Here is an 18,693-nt window from a genome sequence, read left to right as displayed (position 1 = left end):
AATAATTTAAATGACAGTAGATAATCTCATTAGAAACCACAGAGGACAGAAGGCAGGTACTGTACTTTTTAAGTGGTGAAAGAAAATTACTATCAACCCAGAATTCTATATTCAGTGAAAATATTCTCTGGAATAATGGAGAAGTCAAGGTATTAGCATATGAAATAAAATGAAGAGAACTTATTTCCAGCAGAGCTACTCTCAAAGAATGACTAAAGAAAGTTCTCCAAATGGAATTCAAATGATAAGGAATCTGGGAAGATCAGGAAGGGAGGAAAACTACATAAAGTGGAAAAATATAAATAAATACATAAAAACTCTCTCCTTGAGCTTTCTAAATTATGTTTGATAGCAGAAGCAATACAGAAAATGTGACAAAAATAAACAGGAGGAGAAGAAAGTACATAAAGAAAGTCAAGGTTTCTACACTTCACCTGAACTGGTAAAATGAAGTGACCAGTAGACTTGGACAAGTTATATTTATATAACAGCTACCAAACTGCTAAAAAAAACACAAAAAACTATGAGGAGATACACTCTAAAACACTATATTTATGTCAAAATCAACATCTAAAATGTGTTAGAGTAACCCACAACAAAGAAGGAAAAGGAAACAAATGAAAAGCAGGACAAAAAGGAAACAACAACAACTAAAAAATGACAGAAATAAACCTGAACATAGCAATATTACTTTGAATTTAAGTGGTCTAAATATACCAATGAAAAGAAAGAGTAGATTAAAACAACCTGATCAAACTATATGCTGTCTACAAGAAATTCACTTCAAGTGTAATTACATACACAGTTTGAAAGTGCAAAAATGGGAAAAGTATGCCATGGAAACATTAATCAAAGAAAGCAGGAATAGCTGTATTAATATCATATAAAGTTGATGTTAGAGCTATGAAGATTACCAGGGACAAAAAGAAACAGTGCATAATGATAAAAGAATCTATCAAAATGACATAGCAACCTTAAATGTGTGTGCACCAAACAACAGAGATGGAAAATAATGTGAAGTACAAGCTGATAGTTTCAGTCCATAACAGTATCCTTGATTTAGTCTCTTGTTTCTTTTCTGTCTTTACTCAAGTGTCACCTTCTCAGTAAGGACTTCCCAGGCCTTGTCATATAACTTTTAAACACCCCCCTATCTCCCAAAATGTTTTTTATTTCCCTCCCATGCTTAACTTTTTCTTTTATAATTGTCACATCTAAGATACCATAGAATTTACTTATTTTTCCTTTGTTTCTGTCCAACTCATTATAACATAAGCTCCAGGAGGTAAGATATTTTTTATATGTTTTTACTTTTATTAACACTGTATCTTAACTGCCCAGAAGAACGTCTGGCATGTAGTAGGTACTCAAGTACATGTTAAGTGAATGAACACCATGAATAATCATATTTTCTGATTCATCACTTAATGAATTTAATTATCAACTTTGGGAGAATAGCATTAAGGTACAAGTAGTTGAATTTAGATTACAATAATTATAAACAGTTGCTGAACTCTTTCCTGTAAAATTTAAAAATGTATAAAATTTTGTTCTACCATACTCTGTTAAATCTAGTTCTCTTTTTTTCTGTCTCATATTTTTTTCTCTTCAACTTCATCATCTTAGAGTTTCATTTTGGACTTGTAATACATTTGATTTTTCTTATATTTAGTTACCGTGTTCTACTGTGTTTTAGAGTTCTCATAAACTAGTCATCTAAACATTTAAAATTTTAAATCTTAGGAAAATGAACTAGAAATTCAATTTTAAGTAAATATTCAGATATAATATCTATGAATATATTTATATTCTCTTTAAGTTTAAAGTAGACAAATTATATTTAAAGTTTTAAAAGTTATATACACAAGTTTAATCTTAAAATTGTTAAGTTTAAAAACACTAATGTATCAAATGCATATATCACCTACCTGTTGCTTGACAGAGCCAACATATATAACAGAAAAACCATAATTTTCATTTCCTTACTGAAAAGCCTATTTTAAGATGACCACTTGAAATATATACTTAGCCATATTTACATAGGAAGATCTCCCTATATAATAAAGAGTTAAACTTACATAAAAACAATGTTTTTTTTCTAGACCTGTGTGAATGAAGCCTAGATTAATTAAAGTATTAATTTTCTGATGTTTTTATGTTGTAAACAGTGGAATCTATCAATTTGTTGGGCATTTGTATCCTGATTATACATTTACATTCTTTTTAAATCATGTTTGTAGGATTTATAACTGTCAAAATTATCTATAATTTTCTTATTTAGATTCATGTACTAAAACAATTTGAAAGCTGCCAATTTTGCACACTGTTAAACAACAAGCATGCCAAACTCTGACTTTTTATTTTCCTGATTACTTCTACTTTGGGAATTCCATTACAACAGTCAATCAACAGTCTTTTGGGGTCTATTTTAAACTGCATATGGTACCAGCTGTAATTAGTATTTCGAAAGGATCAGAAAATAGTTTCAAAGAGCTTTTATCCTATTTATGAATTTTCTGAATAAATGTATTTTACTGATAGGCAAATTAATTTTATTGGACTTTATTTTATGTTATTGAGTATTTAGTGTTAACAGTTTGGTATTGTAGCAATTTATAACTATTGCGTATTCTAATACTCTTCTGTTTCTTTAGAATGATGTGTCTAATACAAATTATATGTCATAATACATAACAGATAAATGCTACCCCCTATTAATTACCAATGTGAATATAAAGAATTGACTGATTTCTGTTCTTGGATCATTCTCTATTATCCTATTTCATGGGACCAGAATGCCAAATTTTGTTCATCTGTATTTAAGGGAGGCTATTTTTAATCCCAGTTCTTGGGTAAAACAGAATTTAGGCCTGAATCAAGTAGCATAATTTCTTGTTCTTGACCACAGTGATTGACCTAGGGAAGAGCATATGATTTAAATGAAGTACAGTATTTTCTTCAATAACTGGAGGAAAAGATGTCCTCTTTCTATTAAATATGAATGAAGAGGGGTGTAGCCCAATTACAGAAGTAGGTTGTAGTCATTTTGTAATCAGGAGGTTACACTGAGAGTGGTAACCACACAGAGCGAAGAGATCAGAGAGGTGGAGTTTGGGCATATCATTTGAGCCCTTGGTTAAGTTGAAGCCAAAGTCATCCCTGGACTATTTAGATTCATATGATACTACATTCCCTTTCTCCTTTAATTTGGCAACACTGTTGATGTCATTGTATATTTATAACCAAATAGATCTACAGTTATACACATTGGATTTACATTTAAATCAGTTCTCAATCCTGTAGTTCATTAGAATCAGCTAGGAGATGAAAAATAAAAGAGTGATGCTCAAGTCCCACCTAACCCGATTCAGCCAGAATTCCTAGGGTTGTTCTCCGGCCATTCATGTTTCATGTTTGTTTGCTTTGGTTTTTAAAGCTCCATGGGTGATTCTAATATGTAACAGGTTATCAGGACCACTGGTTTAGCTAGAATTATGGGTCACTAAAGCTAGGAAAAAAGGAATTGCAAGCAACACATTACCATTTCAAAAACTGAGAAGGGAAAAAAGAAATACGAGTTAGTCTTATTTTAATAGAGGGTGGGGTTAAAAAACATAAATTAGAATTTTTACCTAGTCAATTTATAAATGTTTAATTTTTATAGAGGTAGTAATTTTCTAAGACTCACATACAGCTTCTGGAAAGCTATATATAAAAGATGATTAAAGTGGAATATACATATTTATTCTTTTTGTAATATTTTAGAATACTAAAATGCTCAAATCTTCCATCTTTTACAATGGCTTTACTTAAAAATTTAGGGGAGTTTTTTAATACAGAGCACCTGGATGTTTTCGATAAATCTGTTCATAATGTCTATCTTTATGATCAAGAAGTGTCTTCAGAATTATAGCTGAATTTAAATATAGGTTGAGACAATACTGTGCTAGTAGATTATTGACCTGATTTTCATGATGTATCCATGCTTTGTGTCAAATAACTTCCCAATCCTCTTATTCTGCCTGTTATCTCTAGGCTCAACCATGTGTCTTGTATTAACCAACAGGCTATGAGTAATCATGATGCAGATAGGGACTTTAAAGGCACTTCTTAGTAGGCCATGCTCTCTCTTGTACTTCTGCAACTGAGGAGAACATGCCCTGGGTTAGCCAGCCGGTATGAGGATGAGGATGAGAGGTATGTGGAGCAGAACAAACTCACATGTGCAGTGAGAAGAGCAGCCTCATTACTATACCCTGGAACAGAGATTCTCTATTGAGGGCCAAGCAAACCCCAGCCAATAGATTCTCAGACTAGGGACAATAAATGATTGATAAATCACTGAGTTTTGCAGGTGGCTTGTTATACAGGTTTATTATGGCAATAGCTATAAATTTTTGCTGAAAAGCAAACCTTTCCAGGATGCACTTTTTATTCGGGTAATAAAAGATGGCAATTTTTAATTACACAATTAAGGTAACATTTAAAATGACTATAGTGTGGGGAGCATTTGGTTAAAATAGTCTCTAAGGATTCTGTTAGAGCAAATACTTACTTTATTTGGAGGAGACACAGATCAGCACTTTCCTACTGGTGCCTCTATATTGAAAGATACAGAAAAGGTAGGACAGGGAAATTAAAAACAAAGTCTGATGATGGTATAATTTTACATGGAGAAGTATTCACAATAATTTCAAAAGGCTCTTATTCTAAGATTTTTCACTGATAATTACTTACCAAATATTCCAGAGTGTTTTCAGTCAATCTTGACCTAATTGATTTTTGTTTACTTGTTTACAGATATGAAAACTAACTTTTCATGCATCAGTGAGATACTTAATAATTTAAATGATCTCATTTTATACTGTTAAGTCTGAATAATAATTATTGAGTTTGAGGGGTTTAGAGAAAGCATTATATTTACAATAGCTATTTTAAATAAGTTTCATGAAGTAGTAATTTATGGTTTGGAAGAGAAAACCAAAATTCCAGATGTGTTTCATAAGGTGTTGACTTTGTGATGCACCACTGAAAATGTGTCATTTTTTTCTTAGCTTAATATTTTTTATCTCTAAGTGAAAAAAGTTATTGCATGCTTCCTACAAAATCACAGAATGACACTTCAGCAGAAAAATATAAGAGGAAATGAATCTGGGAATTAATATAAAAAGTAGTTTATCACATCAGTGTCCACATTCTGAAAGCACATGGAAGCTTGCAGGAGACAATGAAGTGGGTCACTTCCTTTCAAACATATTGTTTCCATTTGCATATAGCAGTTCTTCAATATGAAAAAAATGAGCAATTTGATAGGAACTGACTCAAAAATAAAGTCATAGCATTTTGATACCAGATACTATTAATTTTTTAAATCAGCTTATAAAAACAGAGATTCTATTGAAACACAAAGGGAGACATATCTTTGTATCATAGTTTGTACATTTAAAAGCATAATTTTTAATATGCTTATTAATCTGAAAAATAAATCTCTATAATAAATGAAGAAGTATTAATACTTAATATACAGTTGTGTTAATTTGTTCCCTATGGAACATAAAAACACATTTGTTTCTAAATGATGAATCTGTTGCATTTTTGGAAAGATTCTAGGAAATAGTTTTTATAGAAGAGACAGATATTTTGATGACATGCATATAAGCAGGCCCTGGCTGTTAAGCTTAGTAAAAAGAGAAAATTTAAAGATAAAGCCAATATCAGCGTTTGCATCTGATACAATTATTGAAACATGTCTCATTTTCAACTGCTACCCTAATTTATTACTGTCATCCCTGTATTTCTTCATAGACTAAAGATAAATACAATAGAAGGTTTCTGGAAGCCTGCCATTTTAGTAAGTCTGAGATGGCAATATTGAACAGAACAAATTTGTTCTGTTTTAAATAAAGCAAAATTTGAGAGTGTATTATTGGGAGTTAGTTCAAGAAAGGTCATACTTACAGAATTCCTTTCATTGGTGATTATGTGCTATGTAGAATAATACATAAACATTAAGACCTAGTCGTCCATGTTTTTTCTGCAAGTAAAAATATGAGTGAGAAGTCCATTACCATAATGTAAATTATTATTTTTTTTTCAGTACGATAGTTACATATGAAACATGAGTCAGGGCTTACTTCCCCTTCTACTGCCAGCTGAGTATGTTTCAGCCAGCCCCTCCGTCTGAGTGGAGAAAAACAGGGACAAAAAGCTTACAACAGAAAATGTCGCTTTTTAAAAATCAGATACCTAATTTGTCACCAACAATTGTCACTTTTTGTAGGGTAAGAAGGTTTTCAACCTTGACAGCAGGATAACTTTTTTTTATATAATTAATTTATAAGTCACTTTAAAGTGGAGAAATTATTTTCCCATTCTCCCATGAAAAAATTCATGTAATATTGATAGAAATATTTTAGTGTGCAAATACATTATGCAAGCAACCTCTGAATTTTGGTAGATTTCAATGTTGGAGGAATAAATTTGTTAGACTAACTTCATGTAAATACCTTATATCAGAATAAATTTTGTTCCAGCAGATTGGAATTAGAATGTACAATTCAGTGTCTTTATTGTGGTTCTCTGGCAAGTGAAATTTAAAGACAGCTTTTTAATGTTTAAATGTCTGTGCTCTTTCCTAATATTAACTTTATTTAATAGAAAAGCCTTGCCATCTCATTACTAGAAAAGTGAAAAAACAGAACAGGTTAAAAAAAACATATAATATAAATTTCTTACTAGTGAGTTATATGAATCCTCTGGTACTTCTAAACTTGAATCTTTCATTACTGAAATCTTTCATTACTCTATGTCTGGGAAATACCTTTCAATTTTAAAGATTTTTCTGAAATGTCATCTTCTTTCTGAAGTTTGTACTCTGGGTAAAATTAACCAGGACATTCCTTTTGCCTTTAGTGTTTTTCTTATGTATTTCCATGATAGCAATTCGTGTCCTGTGCTTCACATGTCTTTCTCCCCAAATCCTGAGGGTAAGAAAATATTTAAATATTTCATCATAGATCGTAGCAAACAGAATGGCAGGTTTGTATGTGTTTGTTCAAATAATTAATAAATGAAAGCACAAGTAAATGGAAGCGATCAGTCAAAGTAGCTTCTTCACCAGACAACGGCCATTGGTGAAGTTCTGTGAGCCTGAAAATGGACTGTTTCTCAGTGTGCGTGTTGGGTAAAGTATTCTTGATAATAACAAGTAAGGAGCACAGTTCGTGTTAACATTTAAAATGTTTATTTTAACATTTAGGTAGACGTTTTGTGTAAGATCTTGGCATAGCGGAAGTTAGGGAATAGATATGCAGGGCTTAAATGCACAACTGCATTTTTCCCCTTCATCATCTATGCTGCTTTGGTACCTCAAAACCGCTCTAGTTAATTTCTCTGTAGGACAGCTCCTAATTGCACAATATTTTGGTGGCACAGAAGTTCTCTCAGACTGTTTTCCCCTTCTTTTAGTAATTCTCTAACTGATCCACAGTGACTACCACCTGCAGTTGCAGTGTTACACTGATTCAGTGAGTTCCAAACACTAAAATGTGGTTACTAGTCATGTTTTAACCAGCAATAAGGGAATTTCTCCAGTTAAACAACCTGAAGAACAGAGCTAAAATGCTTAGAAAATGTTTCAGAGGTAGGAAATTGCCATTTTTATGTATATAAGTATTTTAATATACATTTACATTTGTGTATATGTCAAAATACTTTGTAATAATGTAATTTAATATAACATGCATTTGTATTATTTGTCTATAAACTAAAGTGTCATAAATTGCAAATGTATACCTCCTGGATTTTTCTTTTTCTTTTTTCAATTAAGACATAGTCACTCTTTCATATGCCTTCAGAGCATTCTGTAATATGCCCAGATGATGTGATTTAGTTCATATTAATTTATTTTCTAGATGGATTCCTACTGTGCCTTCCCAGCAGCTTTCTTCTGCTTCATTTCCCAAACAATTCTGCAGAATTGGTATGTAGGCAATAAAGTCAATTGGTCTTGAAATGGTTCTCCTAGTAGTTTTTTTACCCTCCATCCCTGGGATAGTAGCCTGATAATGACTACTATAGCTTGCAGGCAAAAGTAAAGGCAGTCTTTAGGAAAAAATATCCTATTTTAAGCCCAGTGATTCTTAAAATATATGAATAGGTTCTCTGCTTTCATATGATTGCTTTCTTGAAAGTCTTCCAAAGAATAAGAAAATATAACACACCAAAAAATGATAACTAAGCAATTCTTAACTGGCCTAGTCACATTGTGAATGGAATAATATCAACTGCATAAACTATGTTTATGTATGTATGCACCAATGTGTATATATGTAGCAATATAGTATAATTTATTCAATCCCAAATAATGAAAACTTACATTTTAATATATTTTAATAATGTATATTTTCAGGGCATGAGGAATGTTTCCAACATAAAAATGGGAGTCATTACGCATGCTTTTTAAAAATAAAACTGTGCATAGGTTTTTGGATATGGATTCATGAACAAGTAACTGCACCCTATGTTACTAAATATTGTCCTTATTCAAGTATATGTAATATTTGCATTTATTTTCTTCTTCTGTGGGTGACACGTCATTACTAGAAGTCTGTGCATTTTTGTTCCTTGCCTCATAATTCAGATTCTTGGCACATGATATTGAATTTTATGACTAAAACTAAAGTAAATCATGTACAGCTGTCTCTATTTTAGATGTTCTTTATGCTTATTCTCGGAGTGTAGTATTGTATAACTCAGTGTCACTGAATCATTGGGTTTCCACAATTCTGGACTAATTATGTAGGTGTGTAACCATTCTGAATTCTTGGTCACTTTCATGAAAGTTTTCTAAATGTCTTTGAAAATTTGCAAATGGTATTTCTCAAATCTTGATTCAAAACCACAGTGGTATTAATGGTAATATACTCTAAAAGCATTTTTAGGTCAGAGGTCAACCAACTACAGGCCATGAGCCAAAACTATCTCATAACCTGTTTTGGTATAGCTTCTAAGCCAAGAAAGGTTGTACTTATAAGGTTGTTGAAAGAGAAGGAAAAGAAATATGAAGGACTGTTAAGGGGCCTACAAAGCCTAAAATATTTAGTGTCTTGCCCTTTATAGTAAAAGTTTGCCAACCTCTGTTTTTAAGTTATCTCACTATAATTCTTCACTGCTTTTACAGTACCTTGTTCATAGTAGCAATTGAACAAAATATATGGAATACTGATGTTATTCATTTTAGTGCTCCATCAATTTTCATTTTATTTTATAAAATCTTAACAAATATATAACATTATTGTAAAAAGACAACTGATAAATATTGTTGGAGCAATAATGTCTTTAATATTTTTCTGAATTGCTTGATTAAAAATAAAAGATACTATTAGCCAATGATTCTGTAATATCTTTCTATGTTGACAGGTAGAAACTGTACTAGTTGGGGTGAGGATTTAATAATGTGGGTAACTGGTCGACCACTGTGTCATATACTTGACACTAATAAAAGACTGTGTATCAACTATACTTCAAAAAAAAAAAAGAAAAAATATTATCATTACTATTTTTCTATGGGAAAAATTATTTTTAAGATAATTTAAGATAATACTTGAACATTTTAAAAACACCTTCTCAGCTGAGCAAACAGTATGTTTATTGCATAAAACATAGTAAAAAGTCTTGTAAATAATTATTTAATGATACAGAAGTTCTCCAATGAAATCAATTATCAATCTTTTATTGTGACATAATTATACTATGTTTGATTTATAAGAAATGCCTATTTATAAGAAATATCCTAATCACTTAATTAGAAACTGCAAATATAAATAATAAGTATAAATTTGAAAAAAATTAGAATGAAGAGTCCATCAAAAGCTGCATGTTTGAATTTAGTGATTTTTTAGCCCATAGAAACATAAGATACAATTAATATGTTAAAAGGTGTTTATTAATAAGGGTCAGGAGTAGATTGAGAACTTAATTTAATGGGATTTCTTACACACTTTTTAGTCAACTTTCTACTTTATCTCTCTATGACTGAATTTCCTTTAGAGGCTGACTCAAGTCTCAAAATCATCCCCATTTTAACTGCCATATTCATTTAATTTCTATTAAAGAATGTTATATGAGTTTTGTCTGTAATTATTAAAATAAAACTCAGCACAGATGCAACAATCAGGAATATTCTAGTCGTAAATTTTAGATAAAACAGTTGAAAAGGTTTTTTAAAGTAAAATAAATGAGATGCCAATTTGAAAAAAGGAAATATAATAAGACAGTTTATATTTAAGTCCTTCCTGTATATTTAACTACCTCCTGACACTGTTTAACTTACACAATAATCATAAGAAGCAGTTACTATTGTTAGGCTATTTTTACAGATTAAAAGTTGGAAGATCTTACTGAAGGTCATACAGCTTACAATGTCAAGGTCACACTCAAGGGCCTGTAGCTAACAAGTCTGAATCCAGAGTTTGAACTCCTAATATCAGATGCTAAACTCTATGTATTCAACAATTATGCACCACTTTCCAGCTTACCTATTGTATCTTGCTGGCCTATGGAACACAATCCATAGTTCTGGGCTATATTTGAAGGCTTAAGCAACATGCATAAGTTGAAAGAGAGGGAGAGATAGAAAGAGGTTAAGAGAGAAATCATGATTACATTAAAAATATCTTTTTGTATTATAAAAGTTAAAACATTTTGGTATCCATTCTATAGTTATAAATAACTATAACATTTTAAACATTTGATGGAAATATTAGTCACAGTATTAGTGACAGACCTAAAACTTACGTCCTTGAGATTTGTAATAATGCAGGGTGCTGCTTACTGCCACTGGGCATAAGCATTGCTGGATTTTTCTCATAATTAGTTATTCTCAGATTTGGCTGCACACTGGTGTCACCTTGGGTGCTTTAGAACTACTTGTGCCTGAGTTCCACACCCAGAGATTCCAGTTTCATTAGTATTGGGTAGGGCCTAAGCAGCAGTATTTTTAGAAGCTCTTCATGTGGTTAGAATATGGGATTCTTGGGAACAACCTTACTTAAACTACTTGCTGATAGTGATATTCCTCACTTGCTCATGTCCTCACAGAAGAGTTGATTCTTTGAGGCTGGATCTGCACAAGGGGAGTAGGGGAGAGGTCAAGGTATGACTGCATAGCTTTGAGGTACTTAAGAGTATTTCTCAGACTGTGGTCGGTGAACCAAAACCATCAGTATTGCCTGGGAATGGGTGAGACATACAGATTATCAAACCCCATCCAGACCTGTTAAAACAGAAACTTAAAGGATAGGGTCCTGCAGTCTGTAGTTTAACAGGTGCTCCAGGTGATCCTGATGCTACACTTTAATGGACGTTTAAACCTAAAGAACTCAAACAGAGATTTATGCCTTTGCCTGCTTTCCAGTTGGGAATTAAAAAAAAAAAACTATGTAGCATATTTATTATATAATGTGTATTTTAAAGGAATAATAATTTATATTTTCACAGTACATGCCAGTTCCTCCAGACTCAACTGCATGGTAAGGTTTGATCTATTTATTTTTATCAGTTATGTTCATATAGAATACACACACACACACACACACATGCATGTATATATGTATATGTACATATGTATAATTTGCTTTATATATGTATTATGACATAATTACTTTTCAGTATATTTTGGGTTTGCCTATGTAAATACTTGAATAGAGGTGTTTGTTTTATAGCAGTGGGGTTGCTTGGATTTATATGGAATGAGCAGGTATCTGGTATAATTTGAGTATCCAAAAAAATCTATAAATAAACACACAGTTTAAAATCAATCTGTAAGCATATCTTTGAATAATATAAGTATCTATAATTTACATATGCCCACTTATATGTGTGGATAAATAAGAATGTATGTTATATAAACATTGCATATTATATTGCTTTATTTTTATTGGCATTTAACAGCATGTGAGAAACTTTACATAGATACATATTCTCAGTCGGTTGGATTATTGGAAAAAGGATATTTTTGAGAGTGTGGGTCTGGAGTCCTTCAGACCCTATTTCATATCCAGTATTGATCATACTTATTAACTGTGATTTTGAGCTATTACTTAAACATTTCAGTTTTGGCAAAATTTTGTTTTCTTTATATTTATTTCTTCATATATGAAACAGATATAATAATATCTATTTAATACAGGGCCATCATGAATTAAATATATGAGGAAGTATATGTAAGGTCCTGAACCCAGTAGCTGTTAGATGGTGCTGAATAAAAACTAGCTATTTTTATTTCTATTATTATGTACAAATATTTATACAAAAGTAAGCTTTTTCTTTTTAAGAATAAATGCTTTCAACATATTTTGGAAGTAACAGGACAATCTTACTTGCTTTTCTAATATATTATTTTCAATATTTACATTTAAAGTTTTGTGGTGGAAAGTTTCCAGACCTAAAGAACTACTATAAAGGTTAATAAAGGGATTTAATAGTGGGCTATTGTTCATTGTAAATGCACTGAAATCTTGATAAAATATGACCTGCTATAGCATGAAATTTAGCATAATCCTATCGATTGGTGCTTGTTACTGAAAGAACCAGAAGGTTCTTGTTATACTATTTTATATCTCAGTTGCTTGGCAAAGACCCAAGGAATCATACTGTAATGAAGTCCATCTTTGAGAGAATAATGAAATACAATTCTTCACTTCAACAGAACTCTTAAAGTATTTTTGTTAAATAAATGGAGTATAAGCATTGGTAGGGAGTTGTCACATGCATGGGAGGCCAAAAAAATAAAACCAAATTATTATAAGGACAAAAGTTTGAAAGTTTTGGTCTTGAAGGAATTGGGAAGGTAAAATATCTGATAAGAATTGAATTATTGATGTTGGTTGAATTTAAAGTAGTTTACTGTTTTTCAAAACTATATTTTGCCTATAAAATGACTTAGATGTCATATTTATTTCATAATTTAAGTAAAATTAAAAAATTCTAGAAATATAATGTAAATCTCTTATTTATGTCAAATATCTCAAATTATTTTAAAAATTCTCCCTTGAATAATTGCACATCTATAGAATGTAAACTATTTTGAGATTAGATGCTGTGTTTTATATGCTTTGTATTTCAGATGCTAGTATAGTCGTTGTCAGAAAGCATACAGTAAATGTTGCCTTAATGAGTAGAAAGGTTAGCATTTTTCATGCATCCATGAGCCATCACTATGTCCATGGCTAACTACTGTTCACACTGATTTTGTTTGAGTTAATAATTCCTAGTTTCTATGTTTCCTTCCATTTGGAGGAATATCAAGGATAACCCTCTTGATCTCTCTCTACTCCCATTTGTGCTTTCCCATGAGCCAAGGAGTGACTTAACGGACAGGTGACTGGTGAGTTAGAACTGGGCTTGCACTGCCAGTCCTTTCCTTACTTCCCACATTTTAGGATGCACATTTTAGTGTTGAGCAGGTGCTCACATCTGCTCTTGGCCAAGTGGTAAGTTTGAAGGTAAAAGCCTGCAGGCTGGACTTGTGGTTCTGCACCTCTGCCTGGAACCATATGGGTGAGTCTAAATATTGGGAGCAGATGAGGAGACTAACACCTAAGGATCAGGGTGCTGCACATAGAAGCCATGAGCTATATCTGTTCTGTCAGTTATAAAGCTGAGATTCTTATTTTCTTTCTTCCTATTCCTCTATCTTCCTTGTTTCAGAATTCAGACTGGGAAAAGTGGGTGTTATGAATTGACCTTGAACCATAACAGCCTTACACCTATGTAATTTGTGTGTTGGAAACATCACTGACTCAGGGCTAGGATGGGGGTAGAGGGCACGCAGGTTATTACCCTTCACTGGTCTGGAGCTCCTATCAGCATACCTGAAAAGCTTGCCACTACAAAGACAGGTGAGAACACTTGAGAGTCCTTAAAACAAAGGCTGTAGGAATATCACAGTGCCAGCGAATATTAGCAACATAGTATTCATACTGAGACTGAACATCCCAAGGTAATGTACTCTTCTATGAATATTTACCAGATTCTTCTTAACTGGCAAATAGGAAATATTTCCATCACTAGTTCCATGGCTTCTGTTATAGTTTCGTTTCCTATGTACCATCAAACCATGTAATAGTAACCTACTCTTCTGTCTTTTCCAAAGCAGTGCCTATTTTCAGCCACAGGTAACTTACTTACTTACTTACTTGTCTATTGGCAGAAATAGTCTTCTTCCTCATGGAACTGCCATTTGTATACCATCACATTCAAATCTGAAAAAAAAATCCCATACAGAACATTTTCCTTTATATTCCATTTTTAGTCAGAAGTTCAACTCCTTATTTCACAGAAAGTTATCATTTTTTATAACACTCTATATTAATATGACTGGCAGCCTATTCTTCATATCTTCAGAAAACATGAAATAGGGTAAATACATACAGTATCATTCTTTCCTGGTGATACTATAAGAAATGGGTTTATTATCCTAAGCAAGCATGGTGCTCAACTGTAAAAATCTGTAATATCTGGTAGGTTTTTATTATCAGGAAATGAAAGCATATATATATATATTATATAATATAAACTCTAGCTATGTCATGTATATAATATATAAACTTAAAATCATCTCTTTGATTCCTTTAAATCATAGCTAAAACATATTAGCTTTTTCCTATTATTCCTCTCTCTCCATCCTATATGCCTTAATCTCTTTCTTCTCTCTCCCCTGGATTCACTCTCCTATATTTGTGACTAGAGTAAATCCCCTAAAGCACTTTTGCCTCTTAAAGTTAAACCTGTCTTAGTAGCCTGAATGCTACATACTAGGCAATCAAGCAACAATGGTTGAATTGATTAATTAATTGGTTAATTTAAAGTATAATGATTAAGGGCAGAGGAATTAAATTGAAATCCTAGCTCTACCTATGTAGAGCTGAATGACTATGGTTATAGTTTTAATCTCTCTAACATAAGTTTCTTTCTCTGTACTTTGGGGATAATAAATCTCCTTTCTAAAGTTGTTATGAGGATGAGAAGTAAAGCTAGTTAAATGCTTGGTAAATATAAGTGCTGAATAAAAGTTAGCTAATAAAAAGTTTGTATATCATTAATGAGTGTTATAATTAATAATTAAGAATATTGTTAATCATTTATGTATTATTGACAATTTATAATTATTGATAATTAATAAATTACCAAAGATAAGCCCATTTAGGGAAAAAACACCTATGAGTCATATAATACTATATAAAAGGTTGGGAAGACAAGGGGATGCAGATACCAACACCACGTGTATGGCTTTTCCAGGTTCATGTCTCCACTCTCCTTAGTTTAAACCTTCCTGCATTTTCATGAGAACCATTAACCAGAAAACTGGGCTCTGTGAACTGGACCTGACACATTTACCTTCCCAATTAACAAAAGATATTTCTGATATAAAGTCTATGCTGACCCTGGCAGCCAGTTTACAGGGCATGGTATTCTTTTTTCAAGAGTGATTTTTTCCCAGTTTCCTGTAATAACAGTATATGAAGCCTCAGAGGGAATGTGTTTGCTTAGCAGCAAAGGAAAAGGTAGTAGGTTGTACCACATTTTAGGTCCATTTGGGACACAGCAGGTTATTGTGGTTTTACTCTGAAACCTAACCTACAAGACATCATGAATTATACAGCTTCCATGGGGAAATTCCTTCTGAGTTTTAACAAATGACTTACAAAGAAATTTTAGAAACATACCCCTTTACAATTGCAGATGACCTATACTTAAAAGGTTTCAAGTGACTCAACATACAATTTCCATCCACTTTGGAGTTTTCAGTTCATTTTCATTTCATGAAACATAACGATCATTTCTAAGTGGATGACTTTGATTTGGAGATTACTGGGCACACTGTTACCTGTTTATTTTTTCCCATGTGTTTTTCCCATACATCTTTTTCCTTATTGTGTACCTTAACATCATTATTATAGTTCTCATTATCAGTGTTTAAAAGCCCACTTTTAAAAACATAATGCCTTAGTTAAAGACTGATTTGTATTTGGCTTTATAGAAAAATAAACTCGGGAGAAGCTACTGAAACATGAATACTAACCCATCACAGGTACTGTATTTGAGTGAGTGAAACCTTGCACCACTTCTGAGAAGTTGAGATTGCCAAGTTCTCTAGCCCCTGTGTCAGGCCTTGGGGGAGACACTGAAATAGAGTCAGCCCATCTCTGCCTCCTTTCTATTTTCTTTACAGTGGATAATACTACTGTGTCTTTCTTAAAACATTTTGAGTTTCTGAGATGAAAGAAAGTAACATGAAAGAAGAAAGGTATTGCTTTGTGATAAAATGAAAACAGATAAATTTTTACTGGGTAATGAATCACTTTATCTCCGCAAGGCTGCAATAGAATGTTGTTTAGAATATCATGGGACTTCGTCTGATATAATATCTCAGAATCTGAATAGGGATCAAGGATTGTCCCAATTTCAAACCTATTGAAGTTTTCTTCTCAGCACATTCATGGGTATGATAAGGAATTACAGCCACTTAGGCCCGTTTGAAGTTTATGGAGTGTGACCTACTTATGAGTCACCTTTATATAAACAAGTTATATATTCCCATAGCAAAGAACAAGGGTAATTAATTAAAGAAAGAATTTGAGTACTATGTACTGGTAAAATAATCAGTCTCTTCATGAATGCAGCATTTAAAAGTTAAAGTTGTTTAATACAATTAGCTATATCATTAAATATTTCTATTAACAATTTTACTTTAATGTTGAAAGCTTTCAAATAAATACTGAATAGAATAATGGACACCATCTGTGCCAAGCAACTAGATTGAACACAAGTTAATATTTTCATATTCACCTCAGAAATTTTTCTAAAAATTTTTATTTTGAAAATTTTAAAGCTTTAGAGAAATTGAAAAAAGTATATAAAGACTACTCTAAATACTTTCACCTGGATTCACTAATTTTCACATTTTGCCACATTTGTTTTATCTCATTATGCATGAGTGCACACACATATATGTATTTGTGCTTATATTTAGATTTGTATATATTTCAAGTTAATTTTTGTGGTGGCAACAGGAAAGGGACACATGAATTCTTCCACATGGATTCCACTTGTTTTAGTACCATTTGTAGAAAAAAAGAAATTGTTCACACAACTGATACCTTGGCACCTTTGTAAAAACAAATGGGCCACATATGTGTAAGTTTATTTCTGGACTTTTTAAAAAAAATTGAGGTATTGTTAATATACAATCTTATATTGGTTTCAAGTATACAACACAGTGGTTCAAAAATTACCCACATTATTAAATCCTTCCCCCAACTAGTGCAGTTACTATCTATCAACATAGGAAGGTGTTACAGAATCATTGGCCGTATTCCTGTGGAGAAAATGAAAATTTCTGACTGGGATTCCTGCCTGGCCTTAATAGCATGCATTGTATATCTATTAAGAGACCGTTTGCTCATCTATTAGATGCTTACCAGGGACAGAGCAGGGGTCAGTTGCAGGAGTACTGGCTCAGAGGAGGGGTGAAGAGGAAACACCCATTCTCTCCTCTTCTTGGTTCCTGGTACTAATTGGTCACTCCATCTGTCACCATAGACTCTCCCGCAGACTTCCTCCCCCCTGTTGGGTGGGAGCACTGCCAGCGTGAGAGCACAGACCTTGGAGTGTGGGGAAGGGAAGCCTGGGAGGAGAACTAGGAGAGAACAGTGGCTGGTGGAGGAAAGCTGTGCAGCCCAGTGCCAGGAGGGGATTCAGCCTGTGCTGGGGAACAGGAGGGAGCCGCTCTGGACCCAGCCACTTTTACTTAGCCTGGTGACTGATGTGGGAATAAATGTGGGATGAACCTCTCAGTTAAAATGTATATTTAACCATCCAACATATTTTAATCTTAAAAACTGTAATAGTCTGTCAAGGGTATTTTAAGAATAGTTAGATACTAGGAACCTAGACTTTCTTATCATCAAGGTTTGTTACACACCTGTGGATAAGAGATTTTCTCATCATAATCATTCAGTGACATATTGATTAACAAATCCTTGAAAATGAAACTCATATAGAAATCGTGTGAAATCAAGCTCCGTCTTCTAATCACGTAATGCTAATATCTTAGTGTATAACTTAGTACTGAGTTTCTCTGTTTCCCAACAGTTGAAATGCTGTCTCAAATATATGTCTTAAATGTATAGATACAGGCTTTTTTTCTTACAGGTAACAAAGCAGAACAGTAACAGTTATTTTATCTGATACTTTATCCCATTTTGCCTGGAAGAGCCTTGGTTTATGTATGTTTTCCTGCCCTGGTTATTAGTGTCTCCTTTTTTTGCTCAGAAGTATCCTTACTTGAAAAACATCATGACTTTTTTTACTTAACAATTAAATGCTTGGTCCTTTATAGTTAATGTGAATTTGTTTCAATGGAAAACATCAATCAGATTTTTATTCTAAGCTTATCTCAGTGAAATACAAGACTTAAGCTCCATGATAAAGGAATTCTAGTCATCAATAAAGGGATGGGGGAAATAGGGGTTCATTAAGCTATGACCTCCTTAGTTTTCCAGGGGCATGCTTCCTGGAACTGTTAGGGTAAAAGAGAAGTCCATGCTCCTTCCTCAGTTTCTTTGTATTACTCTGGCACTGTTACAAAGCTAAATCATCTCTTTGGTCATTTGTCTTTATTCTCTCCAT

At 32.7% G+C, this 18,693-nt stretch overlaps 1 long non-coding RNA gene across 2 annotated transcripts in view; it reads left to right on the top strand.

The window, feature by feature from the left end:
- The window catches only part of LOC118935429 (uncharacterized), a 92,574-nt gene extending 81,041 nt beyond the window's left edge, over nt 1-11,533 (top strand). Inside the window, exons 4-5 of one of the 2 annotated variants that reach the window (XR_008998478.1) lie at nt 7,914-7,981; nt 11,500-11,533. This is a non-coding gene — a long non-coding RNA (uncharacterized LOC118935429). Of the gene's footprint in view, nt 1-7,913; nt 8,015-11,499 lie in introns of those variants that run through there. The other variant, XR_008998477.1, reaches the window with a different exon arrangement.
- Nucleotides 11,534-18,693: the final 7,160 nt, after the last annotated feature.

The sequence above is a fragment of the Manis pentadactyla genome, chromosome 7 (assembly GCF_030020395.1).
Source record: "Manis pentadactyla isolate mManPen7 chromosome 7, mManPen7.hap1, whole genome shotgun sequence".
Taxonomy (NCBI): domain Eukaryota; kingdom Metazoa; phylum Chordata; class Mammalia; order Pholidota; family Manidae; genus Manis; species Manis pentadactyla.
The sequence above is the reverse complement of the archived record's forward strand: the minus strand, read 5'-3'. Positions and strand labels throughout refer to the sequence as shown.